Genomic DNA, 9,839 nt, shown 5'->3' with positions numbered 1-9,839 from the left:
CATTCCATAACAGATTTCAGTGAAGCGCAGGCAAAAACATACGGCAGCTGCGGCGCTTTCAGGGAGGCATACACAGACGGGCAGGCACATAGAGTTAGAAGCGGTATTTCTAAGCTTCCCTCTGACGTCGGAAAGGCACAAACAGACAGGGGTGCACAAACAGTTAGAAGACTTGGTAATGTAGGTGGGCGGGGAAACGGAGGCCGATTTCTGCCTGGTCCTAATATGGAGACTATCAACTCAGCTCGAATAATAGGGTGAGACGCGCGCGCCCGAGAGGAGGCGCCTCGGTTCATCGCTGTCTCCTCCTCACCAGCGCGCCTGCGCGCGGAGTGGTCTGAACGCAGCTGGCGTAGACAAAGGGAGACGCACATGCGCAGAACGCTGAAAAGGAAGCAGCTCGAGGAGGGTAAGTCAGAGATATCCACTTGAAAAATATTTACCTTTTGCTGAAAGGACGCAGAAAGCAGATCCTTTCACTACTGCCCCTAAGCCTCAGAAGTGAATTCAGAGCCCAGCGATTCTATTCTCAACAGTTTGGAGTCGGTCCATGAACCCACATGTACTCGGCAACCCGGCGATCCTATTCGCAGCATTCTTAGACGTGGACATTTACAACCAGCTCCCCCCCGGGCCATAGACCTGAATAATTATGCCTGCCTTAATGCCACCGGCCAGTAGGCTTACAGTCCAGCCTGGCATGCCTCTGACGGCTCCTCCAACGGGACAATCTAGAACACTCAGCGAACTCGACAACACAGAGAAGACTCCCAAGCCCCCACACCTTAAAACCACGCATGAGGCATGGAAGCCCATAGAGGCCCAAATTCACTCATATGCGCCTTCGCACCTCTGACTCTCGAAATCATGTGAGCATGGAGCCTCCCATAAAACTCCTGCCCAATTTCATAGGCATTGTTCAGCGATGTCTTGGGGAGGGAAGAGCAGGTCCTGTTAACTGTTAAGAGTTTACAGTCTGGTATTTTGTTTAGTCGTTTAGGGAGCGTTCTGTTTAGTCGCCCAATATTCCTCATATAAAACTGTGACCACATTTTCAGAAGAAACAAGCATTTGCAATGCAGTAGGTCTTACATTTACGCGAGTTTGTTATTGGCATTGTAAATGACAATGCCTTTTATTTACGTTTTAAAAACCAAAACATAAATAAAAGGCATTGTCATTTACAATGCCAATTGGTCAAATTCACATAAATGCGGTACCTATTGCATTGCAAATGCTTGTTTCGAGGATACAGTGAGGGTTGAGCCCCTTCTTTTATGGCTTAAGATTTCACTGTCTCCCCCTACTACATTCTCCAGACCAGTTCTCAAAGACTGTATGGTGTTAGATAGAATGCACTCCACCCCCTGGTTACTTTAAGTTCAGAGACTTTTCACCCATCCTTCTTTTTTTAGATGTACAGAGTTTTATATAGCACAAACTTGACCTGAAGGTACCAGAGCGCTTTACATAGCACCAGTTGTGTTACATAAGGACATATTAATATTTTGTTAGGCACGGGGTGATTCACAGGAGGTGATTCACAGGATGTTCAGCGTCATTGCCGAGACTCGAACCCAGATCCCAAGTCGACACCCCTAGCCGTTAGGCCAACTCCTCTCCCCATCTTGGCATCTCACATTTGTTTAATTTCCCGAATGAGATCAATAACAGTTCAAAGAGATCGATGAAGGCCTCCTTGATTGCAAACTTAAGAAGGATGTTAGATTTAAAATAGTCAACCTATGAATTTGGTCTGTGATACCTCAAAAGTAAACCTGAAGAAGAAATGGAACCATATGTATTATGGATATTATAACATAACATGTATTTCTAAAGCGCATGTTCACATCAGAAAGGTATCTTGGCGCTGAATAACAGACTTTATTGTTACTCAGGGTACTCATTTTATCAACTTCAGAAGGATGAAAGGCTGAGTGGACCCGCCAGGTTTTGAACGTGTGACCATGAGGTCAAACACAGGCCCTCACAGTGGGCGCATTAGTCCACTAAGCCACACTCAAACCATGAACATAGATTTTATCGAAACCGTTTCACATTTGGCACTGTGCACTTTCATGCAACCTCCCCAGCAGGGTACCTGGTTTTCTTCATTACCTGCTGTCCGTGTGATCTCTTGCACCTTTTATGTTTTTTTGTGGCTTTCATATCAGACGAGGCATCAAGTTTAACATCCTGTTTGTGTTCAGTCTGCCACAGATCTGATGTATCAACCTACCAATACCTACAGTGCCTTGATGCGCAGTTTATCTGTTGTTAGTTATGTCCAACAGCTCTTAGGATGAAAACTGCTAAACATGTTTAGACTTTGTAAATGTGTAAATGTTCATGTATTTATATAGCGCAAATCACCGACCCAGTATCTAAGCGCTTGCTTAGGGAACCCGTCCTGGTATTCCCCTGTGAGATAACCCCGGCAGGGTATCCACAAGGTGAAAGCCAGGCATCCCATCGCGAGGGGCCGTTGTGGAGATTAAGCAAGCTATTGCCCAGAGTCGCAGAGTGTGAACCCGTGAATCGAGTAGGCACGGGAGCGAGAATTGTCGAGCCCGTGGACATTTTAGGACTCAAGACCCGCCGAGCCGGGAATTGAACCCTGGTCCTGGGGTGACCTCTGCTTCCAGGTCTGCCTCGAGGTCTGCCTCCTCTAACCAGTGAGCCACACTTCTCCACTTCTTCTTCTCACTTTTGTAGAGCTTACCATCCTTTAGCTACATATTACTTGGCAGTTATTGTTCATCTTTTTACTCTTTCTATTTTTTAATATGCTTTTTTATTGATTTTTGTTTAGTTGTCATGACGAAATGCGATAAGGCTATGTATTTTGTACATTTGTACTTTTGATAGATGTATGTTTCTTGCCTTTTCTTCAGGATTGTTGACCATTTGAATTTTTATTTTTTGTTTCGATGTGTTTTTTAAGTCCTTTTTATGGCTCTAGCTGAATAAAAGCTTTTGACTGACTCAAGACTACAATTCCCAGAATGCTCAGTATGGTAAATGACAGGCCCCTGACACCTTAAGCCTGTTGTCAGAGCCAGGACGTGTTTACCCCAAATGAGTGTGTTGGGTCTGAGAGGGGAGGGGTATACCCTCTCCACCAGGGCCGGCTTTAGAGCTGGTGGCACGACAATTTTTTTTGGCGTTCCCACACCCCATGACCGCCTCCTGTGATTCTCTCACTACCACCAGGCAAAAGTGCACCTCATCTCTCCAATCATAAGTTATTGCTAAAAACAGCCCCCCCCCTCTGAGGGCAGCGCCCCCTCCACAGGTCAGCGCCCAGTGCGGCCGCACCCGTCGCACTGCCCTTAAGCTGGCCCTGCCCTCCACTGACCCCCATCAGGCCACCACTGCCCAGGCCCAATACCAAGTGATCTGTGCTGAGTGGGGTCAGAGGGCACACTTGGGGGCCTACAGGGGTTCAGTGCCCTCCCTCTGGTACGGGAGGGGGGCTTTAGATGAATCCTCCAGGTACCCCTCAACCCTCCTGTGCATGGAAGGAGTCTCTCTGTCTTGAGTGAGTTGTGTTGAGTGGGGTCAGAGGGTATGGCACGCCTTAGTGCTTGTCCCCTCTCAGGTCTGTGGAAATGGGGGCTCCTCTGACTGCCCCCCCTTCCTGCCAGTGTAAGGGGCGTTGAGTGAAGCATGGCTCTCTGTGTGCCCTCACATCACACACTCCCCATCTCTAATCCACTGCACTGGGGCTTGTGCTAGGATAGAACAGTTGGTTAACCTGCCTGCGGCAGAGATCAGTGACCGGTCTCCCAGCGTGAAACCATCAAACCACGACCGGGCAGAGGAGGCCTTTGGGTGAGATAGAACAGTGGGTTAACGTCCCTGCTGTAAAGAGATGTATTTACGTACTTTATATATCTCGGGACACGGCACCCTCGATTTCAAAGCGCTTTCCATACCAGGAGCCATACACGAGCTGTGTGCAGATCACTGCAGTGTATGGCTGACCCCCTGCATCAGTGTACTGAGGAAGATGAAGCCAAGCGGAGAAACTGTAAAAAAGATAAACGTCTATGGATCAAGATATTTGTAAGGCTGAGGGGGTCAGAGGTCAAGATCGACAAGAGGGGATTGGTGCAGCAAAGCTAAGAGAGCTGCTGCCCTGCAGCGCAATGTGCTTCGTGATGCTACAGGAGGACAAGTCACAGGGGAAGAGACAGGGCGGTGGGTGGGCATGCTCTGAACAGGGGTGGCGGGTCCCATAGGTGCCCACTAGTCCCCACCCTGTCACTGGGACAGCACCTCCTTGCTGTGGATGACGGTCCTTCTTCTATTGCAATGCTTTCTCAGAGCCCCAGGGGGCAAGAAAACCATTTCAGGCTCAAGGCCCTCAACCCCGAGTCTGGTGGCGGATGAGGCCTCCTGAGATGTCTCAAGTGGACGTGGCCTGAGGTAGGTCAGAGGGCACCTCCCATGATTAGGTCCCTATGTTAGCAGTGTCGTGGCTGCTGCCCACCCAGGGCTGATTGCTGGTCCCCGTCCGACCCTGGTGCCTTTGCATGGGAGCTGCCCACTTCTAGGCACTGTATTGTGCTGACATTTATCGAGGACTGTCTCTGCTGGGACCTGCAGCATTGGAGACCCTGGCTCCATTCATGAACACTCATTTTCAAAGAAATAAGTCTAGCTTTTGTGAGCGTTTAAGCGATTGGCATTGTTAATGACAATGCCTTTTGTTTGTATTTTAAATCAAATGCATATATAAAGGCATTGTTATTTTTAATGCCAATAGCTCAAACTCTCGCAAATGCGAGATTACTTTAATGTTGGCCACGCCCACATTATTTAGACGCTGCTCACGGTATTCAGGTTACAGTGAGCAGCGTCTAAACAAAGGGGCACGGACAATATTAAAGTCACACCAAGTAAAAATACATTAAGAAACGTTGCCCTTGGCCGCTGAAGTGAAAGTGGTCTGCGCTATTCATTTAAAAAAGCACGGCCGCTATTATAAAAGCTGCTGCCTGTAAGATATTTAATTAAATAAGCGCGGGCGCTAAATTGAAAGCGGAGCGTGCCGTAAATTAATTAAGTGCAGCTGCTATAGTTAAAGCGGACCGCGAAGTAAATTAAATAAATACAGTAGTAGGCCGGCTGCTATGTAGTGTGTGGAATAGGGAAAGAGCATTAAGGAAAATAGTGCTCACCAACTTATAAAGCAGAGCATGTAACAACACCAGTAAAAGGTCCAGTCCTTATAGGCGGTAATTAAAGGAGACAAGGCGGGACTAAGAAGCCTCCTAATGAATCGGAAGCCAGCATTCATGAAGGACAATGGCACAAGCCAATTAAAAATATGGGCGGAGAGTGGGCAAGGCTTCTATTGCATACCCTAATACAGCATGCCTCGCAGAGTGACAGTGCATGTGCGCTATCGCTAGGCTCGACCTAAAAAATGGGACGGCAGTAGACACAGAAATAGTACTACATGCAGACACTTTTATGTAAATATTTACATCCTATTTCGAATATATATATATATATATGTATGTATGTATGTGTATATATATATATATATATATATATATATATATATATATACACACCATCCCACTCCTGCAAGGAAGAAGGCACGTACTCGAGGAAGTTTTGCATGTGGCCTTCTTTTTTTTTTTTCTGGGTCCCACTCGACCTCGTAGTAAAAAGAGACGCGTTTCAGCTTCACTGAAGCCTTTGTCAATCAAATTGCTGCCATACATCTGGGAGTATATATAGCCCTTCCTCCTTCATAGACATTAAAGGAATACTAGTTTGAATAACTATTCTCATTGAAATCAAAAAACAAGCGTCGGAAAAAGTCTAAATTTTTGTAATGTATCAAGGGCCTCCTGGTAAGGATAAAGATCCTGGGTCAGGGAAAAGGTACAATGCGAAGGTATCAACCCAGGCTAACTTGCAAAGAGACAACACTAGCTATGTTCAGAAGGATTCTGTTCAGAATTAAGCATAAACTATAACACAACAGTAATATTGATATCAAAAGGTTTTTTAATTAAAAGAAGATGATTTTACATTTGTATCTTGTATACATGATGAATTGATGCAATAAAACAGATATTTTTAAGAATAAAACATATAGGTTAAAAACACTCAAGGGACGGTATTGTTGTCCTATATATTATTATTGCTGCGGCTGTAGTCTGTCAACGCGTTTCGACACGTCGTGGTGTCTTCATCAGGACAAATTATTTTGCAGCCAATTTCTCTAAAAAGAACAGGACATTTTTAGTTCTTGTTCGTACATAAAAGAAGAAGTGTTATAGTGCATATTCATATTCTGTTTTACTTATAGCAAAAAAACTTTCAGTTGAATTATTGATTTTCGTTCATATTTTTGGAGCTGCAAACATCTCTTTATACATAGCTTAGTGTGAGAATTATACAAAGGATACTCCACTGGAGGTACCTAAAGAAAGGCGAGAGGGAGAGAGGTCCTGACAGAGTTTAAGAACATATTACATTTGTTAAATTATTGACGTCGGTAGGGGGATATTTTTCTCATATAGAATTATTTCTTTACATTTGATACATTTAATAAAACTTTGTTGGTCACATTTTGTTGATCACATTTCAGTCAATAAATAACATGTAGTTGCATTAGTGTTTTACAACATATTCCGGACCTCAGAGTCTTAATCATAGGTTCTCATCTTTGGCTCATTCAGGGAAGCAAATTAGAAATTGAAGGAGTAAGAAAGAGAGAATAAAGATTCCAAAGATACAAGAACATAATTCTATTCTTCAAATGGCTGGTATATCTCGTAAAGCACAACTATCCAAGGCACCTTTAAATACTTTTATTGTGGTATGTGAAATCTGAAAAGACACAAAATGTATTTCTGAATCTTTCATCTCTTTGTATTTTATCATGGTGAAGTTAGACTCCTAATTTGCATAGTCGCGATGTACATTTTGTGTCTTTTCAGATTTCACATACCGCAATAAAAGTATTTAAAGGTGCCTCACTCTTCGTGTACCAACATGAAGAACTAAAGATCTTTTAAAAAAAAAGTCACACCAGGTAAAAAAAGGATACTAAAGATAGAACTCGATATTAGAATTAAATCTTTAAATGAAGAATGATAATGAAAAGTTAGGGAATACCAAAGTATGGACAAATAAGTAAATGAATAGATAAATTCTAGGATAGTTGTGCTTTACGAGATATACCAGCCATTTGAAAACACTAATGCAACTACATGTTATTTATTGACTGAAATGTGATCAACAAAATGTGACCAACAAAGTTTTATTAAATGTATCAAATGTAAAGAAATAATTCTATATGAGAAAAATATCCCCCTACCGACGTCAATAATTTAACAAATGTAATATGTTCTTAAACTCTGTCAGGACCTCTCTCCCTCTCGCCTTTCTTTAGGTACCTACAGTGGAGTATCCTTTGTATAATTCTCACACTAAGCTATGTATAAAGAGATGTTTGTAGCTCAAAAAATATGAACGAAAATCAATAATTCAACTGAAAGTTTTTTTGCTATAAGTAAACAGAATATGAATATGCACTATAACACTTCTTCTTTTATGTACGAACAAGAACTAAAAATGTCCTGTTCTTTTTAGAGAAATTGGCTGCAAAATAATTTGTCCTGATGAAAACACCACGACGTGTCGAAACGCGTTGACAGACTACAGCCGCAGCAATAATAATATATAGGACAACAATACCGTCCCTTGAGTGTTTTTAACCTATATGTTTTATTCTTAAAAATATCTGTTTTATTGCATCAATTCATCATGTATACAAGATACAAATGTAAAATCATCTTCTTTTAATTAAAAAAACTTTTTGATATCAATATTACTGTAGTGTTATAGTTTATGCTTAATTCTGAACAGAATCCTTCTGAACATAGCTAGTGTTGTCTCTTTGCAAGTTAGCCTGGGAAAAAGTCTAAAGCCAGTAATAACACATCATAATACAGTGAGTATTGAGCAATTATATGTTAAATTCGATTACTGCATAATGCATCAACAGCATGTGTTCATCACAATAGGCCATGTTACAATTCCAAGCATGTGCGCAGATAAGTTTCATCACAAGCCTGCAGGGGGAATATCTATGGCCTCATTAGCATATGACAACGACAATTTCTCTTTAAAAAGTTGCCCTTCACATAGTAAAACAGCAACATGATATGGTACACATGCATAAAACTCGTGCTGCCTTTGTTTTGAAATGAAAATGGAGACGTGTTTGCGCAAGTGCAGTTCTTTCAAACAATGACAAACAACCGGCATACAATCTGTGGACTGGAAACGTGAAAGATAGTCTTAGGGTGCCCACACATGAACTCTGTAGTGTGATATATCACACACATCCCGCAATAATTGTTTGCTGTCATTCCACAGAGTTGAATTTAATCAATTGTGTGATATACAGCATTACTCCCAGAGACCGTTTACAACTCCCATAGTTCAGTGTGTGAGTATATATAGCCAAAGAACCAAATCTTCACCACTCCATATCCACAGAGCCAGAAACGGAACAGACACCAATTTTCCTTTGTGCAGTATTTTATTCAGTGCATTCCGCCATGACGCGTTCCAGCCCCTAGAGGCCTTGATCACATGACGTACTGGTGTTTCCTTTCATAGTTAAAGTGACAGTGCATAAAAACAATAGAAAACAGACTCTCAGTCTGTTTTTGCACAGCAGTATTTACACCAATTAGACAATTTTCATATTCCTCCACAGAACCCAACATTGCTAGGCATTCATCAATCGGTATCCAGGACATGAGTGTCCAATTGCATGTCAAAATATATTGTAATGACGACACCGGAAACCCACCCCTTTTAGTCATGGCCTTGATTGGATCCCAAACTTAACTCTCATCATATTTTATCATATATCAGCACCCCTATGTCTTAGGTCATGCCCCATTTGGCAATATATATCAGTACATAAACGAATAAATACATAAATGTATTAATAGATAAATATATAAATAAATACATATTTATGATGGTAAAGATAACTCTCCACTTAGGCCTAATCCTTGACCCTAGTGCAAATATCGCATGCAGTTAGTGCAAAGGACGCTTTTTTATTTGTGCAAACTTGCAAATGAACTGATATATACTTGTAAACTTGCCTACATTAGAGACTAATAGGAACCAAACAATATTATCCATTATGCCTGCCATTATTGCTGAATGCTGAGCCAGGGAACAACCGCAGTATTGTAAACATAATACTAAAAGGTGACTAGTGCTGTAAAGTGCATATTAATGATGGTCCTTCGGTTGACCCTCAACCTTAGGAGACAAATTAAAACCAAAATTTATAATTTTTATATAAAGTTCAATGGTCAGCATAGGGACTGTACATCTTGGTTATCCTATGTCACCCAGTTTGGAAACAACAAAGTGGGTAAAGGAGGCCTAATGCTGCAAAGGTTTAAATCCGAAATAGGTTCTTACATTTTTCAAGTCTGAAATGTAATAAAACCTAACTATATACAGTTAAAAAAATAGTTGATGAGAAAATTATTTAATTCTACACAGATTGTTCTTAGAGCCATGTGTGCAAGTCCTCTGTTGTATTCAATCCATTTGGAATTTTACAATCCAACTCTAAAATGTATTTTGTCTCCAAGCGTCTGAGAATTGCTTCCCTATCCCCTCCACGCTTGGGGCAAGGAACATTGTCTTTCACAAAGAACTTCAGATGTTCCAAATTATTTGAATGTACTTCCTTGAAATGTCTTGCGACAGGATAGGACTCGTCTGAGTTGATGATGGCCCTTAGGAGCTGGAGCACTCTCTTGTAAACCTGC

The 9,839-nt window shown here is 42.0% G+C and overlaps 1 protein-coding gene across 1 annotated transcript in view; it reads left to right on the top strand.

The window, feature by feature from the left end:
- Positions 1–286: 286 nt before the first annotated feature.
- The window catches only part of GPAT4 (glycerol-3-phosphate acyltransferase 4), a 284,422-nt gene continuing 274,869 nt past the window's right edge, over positions 287–9,839 (top strand). Inside the window, exon 1 of the mRNA XM_086943600.1 lies at positions 287–409. The gene's annotated coding sequence lies outside the window, so the exon portion shown is untranslated. The remainder of the gene's footprint in view (positions 410–9,839) is intronic.

This window comes from Lissotriton vulgaris, chromosome 11 (assembly GCF_964263255.1).
Source record: "Lissotriton vulgaris chromosome 11, aLisVul1.2, whole genome shotgun sequence".
Lineage (NCBI taxonomy): Eukaryota > Metazoa > Chordata > Amphibia > Caudata > Salamandridae > Lissotriton > Lissotriton vulgaris.
The sequence above is the reverse complement of the archived record's forward strand: the minus strand, read 5'-3'. Positions and strand labels throughout refer to the sequence as shown.